The 19,788-nt window shown below is 39.4% G+C and overlaps 1 long non-coding RNA gene across 4 annotated transcripts in view; it reads left to right on the top strand.

Annotated features, from left to right (window-relative positions):
• The window catches only part of LOC144318456 (uncharacterized), a 111,893-nt gene that overhangs the window by 17,045 nt on the left and 75,060 nt on the right, over positions 1 to 19,788 (top strand). Inside the window, exons 5-6 of one of the 4 annotated variants that reach the window (XR_013384358.1) lie at positions 16,093 to 16,143; positions 16,256 to 18,661. The exons of 2 other annotated variants lie outside the window; for them this stretch is intronic. This is a non-coding gene — a long non-coding RNA (uncharacterized LOC144318456). Of the gene's footprint in view, positions 1 to 16,092; positions 16,217 to 16,255; positions 18,662 to 19,788 lie in introns of those variants that run through there. One more of the 4 variants, XR_013384357.1, reaches the window with a different exon arrangement.

The following is a 19,788-nucleotide window of genomic DNA, read 5'->3' as shown; positions in this document are numbered from 1 at the left end:
AAATCCATAAGTATGGATTTTCTATTTTGTTTTACCAATTTTCCATTTCTGTTTGACCTTATGTTAAGGCAAGACTCTGTTCTTTTTATGATTTTCTTTGCTATTTTCAGCCATTTATTTTTCATATGAATTTGAAGATAATTTTATGAAATTTCATTAAAAATATTGTTTGGATTCTAACTGGAACTAATTCAATGTACATACTAATTTGAGGAGGCTTACTTTTTAAATTAGTAGGTCTTTTCCCCCAAGAACATAGCATAACTTTCCACTCTCAAGATCTTGTATATTCCAGTACATTTATTTCATTTAAGCCTGTGTCTTTCTTATTTTTTTTTAAAGATTTTAATTATTTATGAGAGACACACAGAGAGGCAGAGACATAGGCAGAGGGAGAAGCAGACTCCCAGTGGGAAGCCCGATGTGGGGGCTTGATCCCAGGACCCTGCGATCATGACCTGAGTCAAAAGCAGATGTTCAACCACTGAGCCAACCAGATGCCCCTGTGTCTTTCTTACAAATAGATCTCTAAATGTGTTATGATTTTGGATGCTTAAATATAATACTTTACTCATTTCCTTTGCTAATGCTTGTCAGTAGAATAAAGTTAGAATTTTTTAAATTAAAAAAAAATTTTTTTAAGATTTATTTATTCATGAAAGGCAGAGAGAAAGAAAGGCAGAGACACAGGCGAGGGAGAAGCAGGCTCCATGTTTTGGAGCCTGATGTGGGACTTGATCGGGGACTCCAGGACCATGCCCCAGGCTGAAGGCAGGCGCTAAACCTCGGAGCCACCCAGGGACCACCCAGAATTTTTTTTAGATATTTATCTTTTAGTCAGCCACCTTACCAAAGAGTGTAAGGTCACATGGTGAGATTGGGTAATGGGTGGGAATTGAATGTGTTGGGGTCTGTGGGGACAGGAGTGGGTTGGCCTGGAGCCTGAGGGTATTAGGAAAGTAAGGGGGCGCCTGAGTGGCTCAGCAGTTGAGCATCTGCCTTTGGCTCAGGGTGTGATCCTGGAGTACTGGGTTCAAGTGCCACATCAGGTTCCCCTCAGGGAGCCTGGTTCTCCTCTGCCTGTGTCTCCCTCTGTGTGTGTCTCTCATGACTAAATAAAATCTTAAAAAAAAAAAAAAAAGATCAAGCACAAGAAGAAGAATTGATTGTGTGTTCAGGGCATTGTGTCAATAGGAGTCTGTTCCACTATGAGCAACTGTGAGTAACAGGAACAAAAAATAATGGAGTACATGGAATAATGTTTATTTCTCTCTTACATAAAGAAAGAAGTCTATTGTAGGCAATTCAGGCTCTATAGTCCCAGACTACTAGCTATATTCTGCTATCCTTTAGTTGTAGCTCTCATTATTATGGTCTAAGATGAACTCCAGGCATCACATCCATGTTCCAGTAGGAGGATGGAGCAAGGGGAGGAAGAGACAAAGGGCTCATCATAGATACATCATAGGAAGTTTCCCAAATGCTGCCACACAGTAATTCTACTCACCTTGTTGACCAGAACTGAATTATACTGTCGTGTCTAGCTCCAAGGGATGCTAGGAAATATTTTTATTCAAGATCAAAAGAATTTTTTTAATATTTTATTTATTTTTTCATGAGAGACACACAGAGACAAGCAGAGACAGGCAGAGGGAGAAGCAGGCTCTCCCCAAGGAGCCCAATGTGGGACTTGATCTCAGACCCCGGGATCACACCCTGAGCAGAAGGCAGATGCTCAACTGCTGAGCCACCCAGGCATCCCTCAAAATCAAAATTCTAAAGATTATAAGGATTTTTATTCCAAATCAGGATTCCAAAATGGTGATAACAGACGTATTGGGATTGGGATATTGGGATTGGCAACCAGCAGTCTCTGATGCAGGTATATTTGTGGGGACGTGGGGGCATGTGCTTTCATTTGTAGCTCTCAGCTGCTACTGCAGAAAGCAGAAGTTGAATGGAGCATGGCGCAGAGGATTGGGGGACAGCAGAAGAATAGGCATGGAGGGTGTGGTTAAGAGAACAGTTTAAGTTTGGTTGGAAAGAAAAGATGGCTGTCTGGGGGACATGGACCGGTAGAAAGAGGAGGGATCAAGGGATTAGTGATCTTAGAAAGGCTAGATGGTTGGGAGGCTATGTCAGAAAATGCCTTATTTGTGGGGCACCTGGGTGGCTCTGTCAGTTAAGCATTCTACTCTTGTTTTTGGTTCAGGTCATGATCTGAGGGTTGTGAGATTGACTCTTGTGTTGAACTCTGTGCTGGGTGTGGAACCTGCTTAAGACTCTCTGTTTCCTTTTTCCTCTGCCCACTGCCCCTGCTCACACACTCTCTTTCTCTCCCTTCCTCTCTAAAAAAAAAAAAAAAAAAAAGAAAGAAAGAAAGAAAAAGTATCACTACATAATGAATAAGCCAATAATTTTTAAAAAGATTTTATTTATGTATTCATGAGAGAGACAGAGGCACAGGCAGAGGGAGAAACAGGCTCCATGCAGGGAGCCAGACATGAGACTCGATCCCAGGTCTCCAGGATCACGCTCTGGGCTGAAGGCAGCGCTAAACCACTGAGCCACCTGGGCTGTCTGAAGTTTTACATTTTGAACAGTGACTTAAGTCTACAAGATGTAACATCTAGGTATGGTGAGTCCACACAGATCTCTGGGGTCAGGTTGTCTTGGGGAAGATACAAGTTGTGACTCCAGCATGACGTGGTGGACTGGTACAAGGCTGCTGGCTGTGGGGGTTGGGCTGTGGGTGGTCAGAGGCCACACCAGGAATTTCCAACCTAAATGTGGAGTTGCAGGCCAAAAAGAGATCGTTTCCTTTCTTGGAAGCCTCCCTTGCCTAGCTTCTAGGCTTACAGAATAAAGTTTGAGCCCAGAAACAACCATCATTCACTCAGCCAGCTGCTAGAGATAGCTCTGGCTGCCCAACAATCCTGAGAAATCATGTTCTTCTAATATCTATTTTGATTTAAAATCTTTTATGTTTGTGATGGACTTTGTTGACAGTGGGCTGGGTTTAGCCTGTTCTTTAGGTGTGGAACTCCTGGCTTGTGGTAAATCCTGATTGGAAAACAATATAAACACATTTCCTGGTAAATGTATAAATATATAAATAGACAGATAGTTGTTGGTTGTTCCCCTCCCCACCACTAACATACACTGTAGAAGCAATTTGGAGCAATTTATATGTGCTCAGCATCTGGCCATCATAAAAGATTTCGAATGAGTCATGATTTTGCACCAACAGAGAGGGCTTGTCTTGCTTGTGGATGAAATTATATTTACCTCTTGTTCTGCTTGTGACTCTCTGTATTACTTTATGATGATCAGTCTGATTTGTGTGTTAAAGAGACTGGTAAGATTAAGAATTTTAGAGAAGGGAAGAAAGAGAAGAGGAGGAAGGCCCAGATAGTTACATATTCAAGACAAAATAACCAATTTGGGGGAGAATGACCTGGTTTTGCTTTTGAGAAGCCAGAAAGAAAGAGGGGAAAAAAAGTAGTGGAAAGAGCCTCCTCATTTTATGGAGGGTGGGAGACAAATGCAGGGAAGCTGATGTAGTTAGATAACATGAGCCCCAAAAAAGTTAGACTAGAGGAGAGTAATGGTCTTGAAACACAGAGGCATGTGAGGACACTGATCCTGGCTGTACTTTATTAGCTGTAGGCTCAATCTCTTGGCACCTCAGTTTGCTCATCTGACAAGTGGGCCCAATAATGGTTGCCCTATCCAGTTGAGAGAAGAAAGGAGTGCTCTTGCTTGAGAGTGCTGTTGGGTGCCAGCTGTGGTGTGGGCTCCTTAAATATACCATCTCATTTAATGCCCAAGACAATTCCACAGGAGAAGTGGCATTAAGCCATTCTTCAGCTGAAAACAAACATGGAGAGTCTAAGTGGCTTGTCCAAGATCATAAAGTTTATCAGGACTCAAACCCACATCTATCTAGCTCCAAATCCTGTGTTCTTCCCATTACTTCATACTGACAGTGAGGTCAGAAAACACATTCTAGTTTCTTCCTTGGAAGGGAAAAAACACACAGTGGCTTCCCTGCTCTAAGGCCCAAGATATCCCTGGGTCCTTGGCCGCCACAGAGAGCCCAACCAAGTGCAGTTCTTTCTCCTCAGAGCACTCCTCTCTGCTGTGGCAGCAGGTGGGTTGTTAATCTGATAAACGGCTTCCTGCTGAGGTGAGAGGGTGAGCTAAAGGGCTGCTGAACTGCCCTCCAGGGTGGCAGGTGGGAGACTCCAGTGCTTTCACTCATAGAATTGCTTTAGGACTAGTGGAAAGAGCCTCATTTTGTAGTTAGGAGATGACCTCTACTAGCTGTAGGCAGGTGAGAGACCTGGCTTTGTCCCTCACTAGGCTGTGACCTTAACTTGCCTACCTTTCAGTTCCCTAATCAGTAAAATGTGGTAGGAATACACAGCTTAAAGAGAGGATGTTGTGAACATTAAATGAGATAATGTGGGAAATGTGCCTAGCCCTTTTGTCATACATTATATATCACCAAGTAAGAGGGAGCTGTTGTTTCTGTTGAGGAAGTGGGTAGACTTCTAGGGCAGCTGTTTAGGCATTGAGTAGTTTTTGTGTCCCATCCCTTACATCCATATCATAGCCAATCATTTATTCTTTTTTTTCTTTTTAAGAAAACGTGTTTTAAACACTCTGTCAGGGACACCTGAGTGGCTCAGCAGTTGAGCGTCTACCTTTGGCTCAGGGCACGATCCCGGAGTCCTGGGATTGAGTCCTACATTGGGCTTCCTGCATGGAGCCTGCTTCTTCTTCTGCCTGTGTCTCTGCCTCTCTCTCTCTGTATTTCTCATGAATAAATAAATAAATAAAATCTTAAAAAAAATAAACACTCTGTCAGCTTCTGAGGCAAAGCATGTGTGACACAGGCAGCATCCTTGCCTCTGTAGAGCTCATATTTTAGTATATGTGCTGCTGAAGTGAGCACTGTAGAGCTCATATTTGAACTGGAACCACACATGGCAAGGAAGTATCTGGTACAGTCACAGAAGGAGCAGCGTCTATGAATCTAAAAGCTTGACTGCCCCAATGAGTCTTTTAGTCTGGCACTTTAAAATCCAGGCCTCCTCTCCAGGTGTAACAGGGGTCTTATAATGGACTTGTGAGGCACACTCTTTCCTTGGTGGGGACAGCAAAGGCTAGGCAGTCAGAGAGAAAGGGGAGGCAGAGCTCTGGGTAGTAGGTTCCAAGGCAGTCCTGGGGGTGCTTCCCATCTAGTGCTGAGAAAAACTCACCACTTTTGTCAGAGATAGACTGATGCCTCCAGTTCAGAGTTTATGGGATAGTTTACTTGTTATCTGAAGCATTTATAGAGTGTGTTAGGTGTTCCCATATCTTCCAGGGATGGTAAATGTAGCAGGGACTTGTTCCAGCTCCCAGCTCACTGCCTCACAGGTCACCTTGATGTTGGACAGATCAATGAGCATGTGAGGCCTCTCCTGGAAGGCAGTAAGATGGGTACCTCAGCCTCAGGCTTGGGCTCATTGCCAGTCTCTGTGGTAGGAAGCCCAAGCTACAGCTGTTCTGAGGATTAAATAGGTAGAAACAAAGAGTTCACCCTTTTGGTCTTTCCAGATATTCCATGATCCAGCTCCTTTCCATCCCACTCTACTCTACTATCCTACTCGTTCCTCAACATCCAGCTAGTAGGCAGTTCTTTGTGAGTCTCCAGACACACTGAGGTTCATTCCCATCTCACTGATTTTGTTTGCAATTGGATCCCAACTGTTGTACTTCTTAGCCATAGCTAACTCATCTCTTAAGCCCAGTTCTCATTTTGCCTCCTCCAGAAAGCTTTCCTTAACTTCTGTAGCACATGCTTACCTTTCTCTCAGATCTCCCCATTTTAGTGACTATTCATTAATTATCTCATGCATTAATTCATTCAATGCATTGACTAGTCTTATTGTTCTATATGAAAAATGCTTCCCAAATCCACCTATTTCTCTGCATCTGTACTGTTTCCATCTTGGTCACCTCTTGCTTAGATTATTAAATACCCTTGTAACTGGTCTCCTTGCTCTCACTCTGCGTCTCTCCAGTTCCTTTGTACTCCATGGAACATTTAGTGATCTTTTATAAAGGTAAATTAGCTCCAGTCACTCCCCTGTTTATGGTCTTCCAGTAGTTTCCCAAATTCATCACAACAGCTCACAAGGCTCTGCTACTCTGGTACGTGGGTGCCTTCCAAGCCTCTTCTTATCCCATATTCCTCTTGTTCATTCTGCTTCAGGCACCTCAGCCTTCTCTCTTGCCCAAAAAGGCCAAGACATTACCACTGCCTCAAGGCCTTTGCTGGGCCTTCTGCCTAGAATGGTCTCTGCTTCTCAGTGCCTGCCTCCTTCTCACCATTCAGCATTCTGTTCAACAATAACTTCAGTGAGATCTTTCTTTTTTTTTTTTTTTTAAAGATTTTATTTATTTATTCATGAGAAACACAGAGAGAGACAGAGACACAGGCAGAGGGAGAAGCATGCTCCCTGTGAGGAGCCTGATGTGGGACTGGATCCCAGGACCCCAGGATCACGACCTAAGCCAGAGGCTGACCTCAACCACTGAGCCACCCAGGTGTCCCCAGTGAGATCTTTCTTAAACACCCCATCTGAAGTAATTCTTTAAGTCACACTTTATCTCATTATACCATTTCCTTTATATCATTAAAATTTTCTGAACTTACATGCTTTCTTTGTACTGTTTTCTTCTTTCTACTAGATAGGAAGTGCCTCCAGAATAGAAACAATATCTGTTTCATTGCTATATCCTTGGAGTTTAGAATAGTGCTTAACATATATGAAACCAAAAAAACATTGCTTAATAATTTATTAGATGGGTATTAAATGACTTCTATGTATGAATCATTGAAAATCAGTAATTATTACCACTGATTAGAAATACAAATGTAAAAAAAAAAAAAAAAAGAAAAAAGAAAAAAAAGAAATACAGATGTATATCCTTGAAATAGGATTTCACAGAGTTGGTCTATGAAAGTCTGATGGTTTATCAGGGAGTTTGCAAGTGGTTTGATGATTTTAGAGGGAAAAAAATGAAACAATTTTGTTTACATACATTTTGCTAATTTTAAATGTAATATTAATTAAGACTTCTATAGAAATTCTATTACATTCTTAATAATTATTTTAGGATATTTACTGCAAGGACTGTGTTGGTCAGTTCGTCATAGGTAATTTCAGTGATCAATTATAGATTATTTTGTATAATGTGTTTCACATCATGATAGTGTTAAAATTCTTAGTTGTAAAATTTTGCATTTTGTTACTTTTGTATTAAATCTTATGAGTCAAAAGTAATTGAAGGGTGTCATTAATGATGAAGATAATATTATCAATACCATAATACAGAATTCTCTAAGTGTAAATATTGAATATAGTTATAGTATGAACACAGCTAGGACAAAGTAATCTATAAGAATGTTGATTTAGCATAATAGCCAGAAAAGAGATGTTCAATTAGGAAATACGTTACTGAATGTTTGAAAATTGGACTTTATTGCATTTTAACAGTCCCCAAGAAGCAGTCACTGTTTCTTGTGACACTTTGTCCTATAGTGGCACAAAGCCACCAAATTTTGACATCATTTTCAAACAAAGTATGATTTACCTTTCTGGTAAATCAAGTGATATTTTCTAGAGTGAGTGTAGGAAACTGATCAGTTTTGTCAGTAGATGTAAAAAGACCAAAGTTATAAAGGTATTGTTCAAATTTGTACTTCTTAGAGCAAAATTATATACAAGTCATATTAATGTGGAGATGCTTGAATAACTAGCCCAAGCAAAGTTAATAAGTGTTGGGCTTGGAGAAGAAGCAAAACAAGATTTTGGGACAATTATTTTATCAGACAATCCTACTGAAAGTAAGTTTACTCTCTACTACCTTCCAAAAATTGTTAGTAAATGGATTTTTAGAAAAGCATGTGGCCTTCTGTTTTTACCAATGATGGAGCAATAGAGACCACTTTTATCCTACCACAGAAATAACCAGAAACTATAAAAGTATGCAATACCTGTTTTCTGATGTTGGACTAGAGGTATAATAGGATTGTGATTCTTGAGAGAAGAGAAAAAAAATGAAGTAAACTCTGTTATCACTTAGGTTTCTACCTGGAAGCACATTCCAGACCATAGAGCTAGGAGGGGTATCCCAAGTATAGCATGATGGTCTTGCATTGTTGAGAAGAGAGATTGGACTTCTGGGAAACTAAAGCAGCTGATGGTTGTGGGAAGAATTCCAGATGAGAGGAAGTTATAAGGAAAAATTCTCCAGAAATCTTAAGTCTTTCTGAATATTAAGAAATAAAAGTAAGAAAAAAAAAGAAAAAATTTCTAAATTAGATGAAAATGCAACGACAAAGATAAAAGCTCAACAGAATAAACCTACATATACAGAAACTCCCATCAAACTATATCATAATCAAGTTGTTGAAAATTAAATGATAAAGAGATAGCAATAAGGTAGTATGTACAGAAAAACAAAGATAAGAAAGACTACAGACTTCATGTCTAAAGCTATCCAAGCCAGGAGACAATAGAATTGTATCTTTAAAGTGCCAAAAGAAAAAAAAAATAAAAACAAATAAGTTAAATTATTCGAAAGTGAAGGCAAAAACAAAAGGCATTTTCATACAAACAAAGGTCAAGAGAATTTGTTGTCAGTAAACTCACACTATGAAAAATGTTAGTTACTCAGAAAATATCAGATGGGAATGTGGATTTACACACAGGAATGAAGAATCCTTGAAATGATATGTATGTGGTTAATAAATATAAAACACTTTCTTCTCCCTCATTTTAAAATGCATTTAAGAGATAATCGATGGCTGAAAGCAAAAATTACATGCATGGTAGGATTTAGACCATCTATAGAAAAGAAATGTGTGACAGTAGTAGCACAAAGGATGGGAAAAATGAAATAACATATTTTTGTTATGAGGTTTTTACATTATACCAGAAGTGATACAGCATTATTTGAAGGTGTAGTGTAATAAGTAATATATGCATATTTTAAATTCTAGAGCAAGTACTTAAAAAACCTAAAACAAAGAGATATAGTTAATAAACCAATATTATAGATTAAATGGAGTGCTAAAAATAATTATCACAAAAGAAGGCAACAAAAAGAGGGAAAAACAAATGAACATATGGGACCAAATGAATACAAAGATGGTAGAATAAAACCCAACCAGCTTAATAATTAATTATAAAGGGTCTAAAGATACCAGTTATAAGGCAGAGATGGCCAGACTAACTGAATAAAAAAAGCAAGTTCCAACTGTGCACTGTTCACAGGAAATTCATTTTATTATTTTTATTTTTTAAAGATTTATTTCTTTATTAGAGAAAGCATGTGTATGCATGTGTTTCAGGGGAAGAGGGGCAGAGTGAGAGAGAGCAAGAGCCCTAAGCAGACTCTGCACTAAACCTGAGCCCAACATGGGGCTAGATCCCATGACCCCAAGATCATGACCTGAGCTGAAACCAAAGGTCTGATGCTCAACTGAATGCACTATCTAGGTGCCCCAGAAACCCATTTAAAATATAAATACAGGGACACCTGGGTGGCTCAGCAGTTGAGCATCTGCCATTGGCTCAGGGCATGATCCTGGTTTCCCAGGATCGAGTCCCACATCGGGCTCCCTGCATAGAGCCTGCTTCTCCCTCTGCCTGTGTCTCTGCCTCTCTCTCTCTGTGTCTCTCATGAATAAATAAATAAAATCTTTAAAAAATACATATTATTATTATGTATATATTTATATATATGTAAATACATAGATTAAAAGTGAAAGGATGAAAAATTTTTATTTTTATTTTTTAAATCTTCCTTTGAACTATCTCAATACTGATTTGACTTTTTTAAAATTTTTATTTATTTATGATAGTCACACACACACACACACAGAGGCAGAGACATAGGCAGAGGGAGAAGCAGGCTCCATGCACCGGGAGCCCGACGTGGGATTCGATCCCAGGTCTCCAGGATCGCGCCCTGGGCCAAAGGCAGGCGCCAAACTGCTGCGCCACCCAGGAATCCCTGAAAAAGTTTTATACCATGCAAGCACCAATCATAGGAAAGCTCGAATGGCTATATTAATATCAAAGTATACCTTAGAACAAGAAATGTCACATGGAGTAAATAGGGTCATTTTGTAATAATTGAGAGTACAAATGCTCAAGGAGACATAATTCTAAATGTGCACACACATTAACAGAAATGCAAACTATAGGAAAAACTAATTGAACTCCAACAAAAAAAAAGATGCCTGTGAAATCATGTTCCAGTGGAAAATTAAAACACACACACACACACACACACACACACACACACACACACAAAATGTAGGAAAAACTAATAATGAACGAACCTATGATCTTTAGAGATTTCAATGTTCTTTCAGTAACTGAAAGAAGAAACTGATAAAATTAGTAGAGATATAGAAGATAATAACAGTATCAGCCAATTTGACCTAATTGACACAAAATACTTTACCTAACAATAGCAGAATACACATTTCTTCCAAGTGCATGTGAAACATTCACCAAATTATGAGCCCTAAGACAAGTCTCAGTAAGTGTAAAACAACTGAAATCATACAGAGTATGCCCTCTAATAAGAATGGAATGAAGTTAAAAACAGATATTTGGGAAAAATGTAAAGTTAGAAATCACAAAGGAAATTTCTAAATATTTTGAATGAAAAAGAAGATTTTCAAAATTCATGGGATGCTGCTAAGTCAGTCCTTAAGAAGAAAATTTATAGCTTATCTTTGAAACAAAGGTAAGTCTGAAACCTATGATCTAGTCTTCCACCTTAAGAAGCTAGGGGCAGAGGAGCAATTTGAACCCAAAGGAAGTAGATGAAAGGAAATTATAAAGATCAGAGAATAATGAACCAAAAAATAGAAAAATGAGAAATCGATGAAACAAGAAATTTGATTTTTAAAAATCAATAAAATTGATAACATCCAAAATTGAATGATCAAGAAAAAAGACACAAATTGTCAAGATCTGGGAAAAGAGAAAACAGTACAAAAATCCTACATTAAGGGAATAATAAAAGGATATGAATAACTATGCAAATACATTTGAAAACTTAAATGAAATGGAACACACATTGGAAAACACAAATTTCCAACACTGACTCAGGGAGAAATATTCCTGAATATCAGTATATCAACAAAAGCAATTAAATTCATATTAATAATAATTTTTTCCACAAAGAAAACTCCCAGACCTTGATGGTGTCACTGGTGAATTCTATCAAACATTTAGGGTGAAATAATACCAATCCTTTAGCTATGCAGAACTTTCAGAAAGTAAAATTGGATAGTACACTTTCCAGCCCATTTTATGAGGCCAATATTATTTTGATTTTGAAACCATAAAGAGACATTACAAGAAAAAAAATTACAAACCAATATCCCTCATGATCAAAGTAAAAACCTTAAAAAAAACAAAACAAAAAACCTTAACAAATTACTAGAAAAATAAATACTAAAGAAAATACATCCTGATTCAGTGGGGCTTATCCCAGGAATACAAGGTTAATTTAATATTTAAATACCAACAAGTGTTACTTACAACATTAATAGAAATGAAGAGAATATCATCTCCATAGATGCATCAAAAGCCTTTGGCTCAGTTGGTTGAGCAGCACTCTTAATTTTGGCTTAGGTCATGATCTCAGGGTCCTGGGATTGAGCCCAGGATCCAGACTCAGTGGGGAGTCAGCTTGAGTATTTCTCTGCCTCTCCCTCTGCCCCTCCCCACTCTCTCTCTGTCTCAAATAAATAAATATTTTTTAAAAAGCCTTTGGCAAAATTTAACGTTTATGATTTAAAAAGACACAAACCTCTCAGTAAGCTGTGAATACCTGGGAACTTCATCAACCTGGTAAAGGGCCTCCGTGAAAACCTACAATGGAGGTTATACTTAATGGTGAAATTTTTCCCTGAATATTTTCCCTCTAGGATCTAAGGATGTCATCTTTCACCACTTATATTTAATATTCTTCTGAAGTCTCTAGCCAGGGCAGTAAGGTGAGACATACAGATTGGCAAAAAAGAAGTAAAATAATACTTATTTGGAGATGACATGAATGAGTATTTAGAAAATCCCAAGGATTCTACAGAAAAACTACTGGGACTAATAAGTAGATCAGCAAGTTCACAGGGTACAAGGCTAATGTTTAATTTTTTCCCCCTGTATACTAGCAATGAATAATTTTGAAATGGGATTTTAAAAACACCACTTGTAGGGAGCACCTGGCTAGCTTAGTCATAAAGTTTGCAACTCTTGATCTCAGAGTCTTGAGTTGGAGCCCCATGTTGGGTGCCGAGATTACTTAAATAAATAACTTTTAAAAAAAAACTTGAACTGTTTTTAAAAATAAAAATATCACTTACAATAGCATGAAAAACACCCTAGTTGGGGGTTTGGGGGAACCGGAGTTACATGAAAACTCTCTATACTTAGATTTTGCTGTGAACTTAAAACTGTTCTAAAAAATAAAGTCTGTTTTTAAAGAAACAAACGGAGAACACATGAAGTATTCAGGGACATTTTACAAGATTTGTTTGAGATTAGTAGACTAAAAACTACTAAACATTGCTGTGTTGGAGGAGACCTACATGAATGGAGAGAATTGCCATGTTTGTGGACTGGAAGACTTAATGTTGTTAAGATGTCAGTTTCTCCAGGGGGCACCTTTATAGCTCAGTTTGTCAAGTGTCCATCTCTTGTGTTCGGCTCAGGTCATCATCTCAGGGTTGTGAGATCGAGTCCTGTGTGGGGCTCCACACTGGACATGGAGCCTGCTTAAGATTCTCTCTCCCTCTGCCCCTCCCCCACCTCTGCCCCTTTCTCTCTTAAAAAAAAAAAAGATGACAGTTTCCCCAAATTGATCTGTAGATTCAGTGCAATCACTATCAAACTGATTCTAAAACGTATGGAGTAATGCAAAGAACCTCGAGTGACCAAAACAAATTTGAAAAGAACAGAGTTGGAAACAAGTCTCATACTACTTAATTTGAAGACTCACTATAAAGTTTCAGTTATCAAGACATTCTAGCATAAGTACATATGTAAGGGGTAATAGAAGATGATAGAGAGTTTAGATATAAACCAACACATAAATAGCTTTTTCTTTTTTTTTTTTTTTTGACAAAGAGACCAAAGTGTTTCAATGGGGAAAAGGACAGTTTTTTTTTTAAAGACATGGTGCTGGATCAAGTGGATATCTATTTTGAGATAAAGAACCGCAACTCTTGGGATGCCTGGGTGGCTCAGCAGTTGAGCACCTGCGGTTGGCTCAGGGCGTGATCCTGGAGTCCCAGGATCTAGTCCCACATAGGCTCCCTGCATGGAGCCTGCTTCTCTCTCTGCCTATGTCTCTGCCTCTCTCTGTGTGTCTCTCATGAATAAATAAATAAAATCTTAAAAAAAAAAAAAAGAACCTCAACTCTTACTTCACACTATACACAAAATGCATCTAAAAATGGATCCCAGACCTAAACATAAAGGCTAAAATTATAAAACTTCTAGGAGAAATCTTAGGAAAATCTCACTATTTCACAGTAGGAAAGATCTCTTTAATAGGATACAAGAGCCACAAACTAAAAAAAAAAAAAAAAAATTGAGAAATTCAACTTCATAAAAATGTAAAGGATCTAGGTGAACTGGCCTAAGAAAGAAGTGAAAGTGATTCCAGGGATGATGAAAGGAGTTCCCGAGATATGGCTGTAGGGGAGGACTAGAAGCGTCCAGTGTCGATTGGAGCAGAAAGACTCTCTGGGAAAGGTGTGTTCAAGGGATGGAAGGACTTCTGATGGATGTGTTTGAATAAATGGAGAGGAGATGAACACGGAGAGTTTGGTGATGGATTAGGGGAAGGTGCATAGAAATTCAGCCAACTAATAAGACAGAGATTAACTCTAGTTACTAGTTGTATAGGGAAGAAAGAGAATGATGGAACACTGCAGAGGTTGCCTATAATAGTATTATAAGTGATAATGATGTAAACACTACATCTAACTAACAATTGTTACTGAAAGGATGGAAGAGGGGAAGGGTGGTGTATGAATGGTATATGGTGGTTTCCAGTAATGGTGAAAGCAATTTAAATCCTTGTCTTCTATAAGCCTTGATTATATAGAGAGTGGGAATGCCTGGGAAGGAAATGCAGAGCGGCTGCTTTTCATAACAAATCTTACAGAATTTTTTGAATTATTGAACTGTATGTATATGGACATGACTTGAAGCCAGGTCATACCACAGGCTAGCTATGTGACTTTAAGTAAGTCACTCAATGTCTTTGTACCTCAGTTACATCATTTGTTGAACACCAGGTAGTCATACTTACCTCAGAAGGTTGTTGTTAGAATGAACTAGTTTAATCTGTGTAAAGTGTTTGGAATAGTGCCTTGTACAGAGTAAGAGTTATGTGTTACTTTTGTAATTATGTACAGACATTACTCTGAAATATATTAAAATAAAAATTGTGCTGAATCTTAAAAAAAAAACCCTAGTATTATTGGTGGCCCCTATGTATTTACCTAATATGTCTTTATGTCCCATTAAACAAATAACCCTGTAAGGAATGTATTTTCTTATCCTCCATTTTCATCTAAAGAAGCTGAGATGCAGAGAATCTGAACCACCTCCTCAAGATTAAGCAGCTGGTTATTGCCAATTGCCCCGATGTTAGGATTTCAGCTGGGTCAGTCTGGCTGCAAATCCCAGCTTTTCCCCTGTGTGCGTGGTTAACTAAATGCTTTATAGCACAGGCTAACCATAAGCTACTATGGGGAGCACAGGAGTCAGCAGGATACAGTCCTCCATGCCTATTCAAGAAACTGTGCAGAGCTCTTTGGGGGGCACTTAATTAGTGGTCCCAGACTGGAAGGCCTAGCCTAAGGTGAGTGCTCAATAAATTTTGGTTGAAAAATGAATGCATGGTTCTGAAGCCTCAGGCAGATGTTAGGACACTCCCCAGGAATGCAGGCTGTGTGGTCGGGGAGGGGATTTCAGGGGAGACTCAAAGACTCCAAACTGCCTAGATGCTACAAAACTCAGGCTGCCAGGTCAGGCCTGCCTATCCTGTACTTAACCACCCCGCCACCCCCACCCCACTATCCTCCCTCCTAGGACCCAGAGCTGAACAGGATGAAAACTGTGGCTTTAATCCAGTACATTTCATATATTCCTTAAAAAAAAAAAAAAAAAAATCCAGAAACTTTCATAGACCATCATCATATTAATGTTGAATTTATTATTTCCACCCCAAGAATGACCCAGGACCCCACTTCTGTAGATCTCCTCAGCCATGCTAAAATGAGCAAGCTAGCTTGCTTGCTGTGTCACTTTTCACAAAAAAATTCAAGGCTTTACTCACAGGGGGAACAAAGTTGTGATAGGTATGTTTACTGGTTTTATTGAAGTGAACCTTATAGAGGTGGATTAGAAAGGTCTTCAACAGTAGCTTCCTCTCCCACTTAGTAAATATTCCTTCTCTGTCCTGGTTTTCTCTGGGAAACTCCTAATGCGACTGAGCTGTTTTCCTAGACTCTGGAAAGCCAAGGGCTGCTAGGTGGCCCCATGTTTCTGAACCCTTAATCAAGGCTAAAAGATCCAAACAAAAAATTCTGGGCCTTAAAACCAAGTCGTGCTCTGACTCAAACCAGAACCCAGTCCACAGGTTCAGCTGTGAGGTTCAGCTCTCCCTGTAGCAGTGACCCTTGTTCTGCAACGGAAGTGGGGGTGGGGGCGGAGGGATCTTAGTTTAGCTCCTGCAGACAGGGTGGCCGCCCTAATCCCAGGTGGCTTTTGATTGAAAGAGGCCCATGTGGAGCTCCCTCGGTCTTTCCTAAACTAATTGGGCTTTTTTTTGTTGTTGTTGTTGCCACGGACAAGGAAATTGAGGCCTGCTTTCTAGCAGTTGCTCTGCTAAAAGTGACCTCCTGCCAAGTAAACCTGTCTTGAATTTGCTTCTTTAAAGTAAGGACATTTAGAGTAACTCAGTGATTTTCAAAATTTTTTTTTTTTCCTCTAGTAGCAAGACTCTGTACAAAGGAAATCTGTCTGGATGCCCAATGTGGAAGAGGTACAGCTGCTGTGCTTGCTTTGAAGGTGGACTTTCTCTCCCCCTGTGTGGCTATACTGGAGGTGGCTCTAAACTTCTGTGTCTTTTTTTTAACTTCTCTAATTTTTTTTAGGCAAAGTTGGATAATGTGTTAATAGGACAAGGGAAGAAGGAGCAGAAAGAGGTAAAGACGTGATAGCAAATTAACAGATCTCAGGCGATGCTTTTCCACATCAAAAAGGAAGATAAAAGATATTATAGAAGATTTTAGTAAATTCTTTTAACCAGAAGTCTTACAGATTATAACATGAAATTACATGAAGTTGTGTGTGCCATCTTCAAAAGAATAACATTATAGTACCTTCAGTGGATACTGTTTTGGCCAGGTGACCCTTGCAGGTTAAGGAATCAGGTGAATATCCAGGGGCCTGGCTTTTCCTGCTAGTGTAGATAGTACGAGTTTCCACTGCTACAGTAGTTCATTTTATTGCTATCTTATTTCTGTCACAGGCCCTGTGAGCTTGGTTGGGCCAAGGGTCACTCAGAAAATAACCAGCTTCCACTTTCTTTAATTATGCAAACTAGAGCTAGGTGACTGAGATCTTGCCTTTGGTCTGCAAGACATAGGGAGTTTTGCAAGCCCTAGGGGAGTGCAGAATTTCCTGAAGATGTTGCAAGGTGGCCGGCTTTCTTCTGAAGTCATGCAATATTCTCCTTTGCTTTGGTTATGACTGCGAAGGTGCTGGGAAGCCAACTGCAAACTAACACCTTGGAGTGGGCTTCTCTCCACAGGCCCCAGAAGTGAGGCCTGCTCCTTTAAAGGGAATGGCTCAATGTAGGTGCTCTCATACCAACGAAGAACAGAATGTGTTTGTCCAATTCCACCTCCCAGTTACTTCATTGGCAGTAAGTTCTCTAAAATATGAGCGTTTTTGCTGAGGGAAGGACATGCAAAGACTTGAAAATTTTAGAGAGCAGAGAGCTAGATGGCTCAGATTTTATGAAAGTTCTTGTCCTGCTACTTTACTTTGGAAATGGACATAGGAATCCCCAGAGAAAGCATGTTTCATTGAGGAAGAACAAATTTCATCAGAGAATTTTATCAGCGGCCTTACAGGGCATCCCTAGCCAGCCATGGGTCCACACCTCTTAGCCTCCAGGCTGGGCCGAAGTTAGGACGGCCCCGGGCAGGAGAGGCCCCAGAATCCTGGCCCAACCTTACTCAAGCCTCCTAGGCACACTGCAGATGAAAGTACCCCCTGCTCCCCACTCTACCCACAGCCCAGGAGAGGTGAGCTTGTAGACATTCTTCCTCGTGTTTTTCTACTAGCGCATATGGTGTGCAGCTATTAAAGACATTCAGATTTCAGAGTGGTATCACTTAATTTGGTCTAGGCAAATCTTTAGGAGTAGGAAGATCTACTGGGTTTTGGACATGACTATAAGCAGAAGATGCTAAATAATCCTGGAAAGAGACTCCACTAAGTATATTAAGTTGGTGGGATTTTTGGGATTTTTAAGTGTTTGAGAATCACATGGGAATGAAATGATTCAAAGGACAAGATTAAAAAAAAAATATAAAGTCATCATTCTCTGAAAATAATAGCATGTGTATTAGTTCCTGAAGTATTTAAATAGAAAGTGAAACTGAATCACAGTTTACTTTTCATAGTAAAACTATTTAGAATGCAAGTCTTCTTCCCTGAAAGAGCAACAGGGTTTTTGTAAAACATTTTTTTCTGTTCTCTGAAATCTGGAGTTCACAAGAAGACTTGGGGGTTATGCTTTATTGAAGGTGACCCTTTACTTCAGTAGCAAAGAATGCCACATGGGGGTCAAGGAGTGGTGTTGTGGAGAAGAGCTGTGGGCTCTGAGTCAGCAGAGCATATGACTGAACCACAGTTTGGGTCAGACACCCAAGGCTGGGGAAGCAGCTGCAAATCTTGTATACATTGTATACATTGAGGGCAGTAGCAGTGTATGGAGGGATCTCACAGTACCTTCGAGAGTGAGCTTTGGTGAGCTGGAGCTCAGTATATATCAAGGGCCTAGAGAATGTATAGGAAAGGTTAGGGAAGAATAGATAAGGGGGAAAAAGGGATCTTTCTCAAGAAAATTGATTTGTCACGTGTAGCGTGGTATAGTCGCTTTCCCTCCCATCTACTTGATAATACATTACTGCTCCAGGAGAGTTCTAGTCCTTTTAATGTGTTCCCAACCCTAGTTGACCCCATCATCTTAATCATGTTTGCTGTTTTTCTCCAACTTCAGACTTCTGTGTCTTAAAAAGAATACACCTTGGGTCTTACTTGCCTCTGGGCCCTTCCTCTTGAGGCCGCCCCTGTCTGGGCCATACCTCTTCCTTCCTATCCCCCAATTTCCACTTCTTAACCCCCTTCCATCCTGTCCTGCTATCACAATGTTCCCTCTTATTTCTGACCACTGCAGTAGGCTCCGTGGTTTTAGGTGGTGTGACCGTAAAATTTAATGTCAAAATCAGAATACTTTTAGAAGTAAAAGGGGGTGCTTTGTAATTAATGATGATGCTGAGATAATGGGTATAAATTAGGGACTGTCCCAGGCAAACTAGGGTGCGTGTGTTCCTTCAAGGCGTTTATCCTCATCATGGCTCCCTCCTATAGGAAGGCAGAAGATTCTGAGGGCAATGCCTTTCTTGTCCTTGCATCTCTTCTCATGGTCAGCTGGTACTTTTTTTTTTTTTTTTTTAAGATTTATTTATTTATTTATTACTCAGGATAGAGAGAAAGAGAGAGAGACAGAGAGGCAGAGACACAGGAGGAGGGAGAAGCAGGCTCCACGCTGGGAGCCCGATGCGGGACTTGATCCCAGGACTCCAGGATCGTGCCCTGGGCCAAAGGCAGGCGCCAAACCACTGAGCCACCCAGAGATCCCCTGCTGGTACTTTTTAATAAACTTTTTATTTTGAAATAATTATAGATTAACCAAGTTGTAGAGAAGTACGGGGTTGCCACATACCCCTCATCCAATTTCCCCCATTATTTACATTTTGCATTTCCGTGGTACATTTGTTAAAACTAAGAAACTGTATTGGTTTATTATTATTTAAACTCCAGTTTTTCTTTATTTTTTTAAAGATTTTATTTTATTTTATTTTAAAGAGCAAGAGAGAAAAAGAAAGAGAGAGTTCCCAGGATATTTAAGTCCCCAGGACTTATTTTATTACTAGAAATTGGTGCCTTTAGTCTCCTTTTACTGGTCTCATCCACCTCCCCTTGAAACCACTCCTCTGTTCTCTGTATCTTTGAGCTTGGTTTTTAAATATTCTAAAACTTTTATTTGTAAATTGCACATACAAATGAGATCATATGGTATTTGTCTTTCTCTGTCTGACTTATTTCAGTTAGCATAGTATCTTCTAGGTCCATCCATGTTGTCTCAAATGGCACGATCTTATCCTTTTTTATGCATATGTAATACTCTGTTGTGTATATATGCCACATTATCTTTTAATTTGTCAATGGACAATTATGTTGTTCCCATATCTTGGCTATTATAAATAATGCTGCAGTGAAAATGGGGGTGCAGATAGCTTTTAGAATTAGTGTTTCTGTTTCCTTTGGATAAATACCCAGAAGTGGAATTTACAGGATCATATGGTAGTTCTACTTCAATTTTTTTTGAGAA

The sequence above is a fragment of the Canis aureus genome, chromosome 8, assembly GCF_053574225.1.
Source record: "Canis aureus isolate CA01 chromosome 8, VMU_Caureus_v.1.0, whole genome shotgun sequence".
Lineage (NCBI taxonomy): Eukaryota > Metazoa > Chordata > Mammalia > Carnivora > Canidae > Canis > Canis aureus.
Note: the sequence above shows the minus strand (reverse complement) of the source record. Positions and strands in the feature narration are given on the sequence as shown.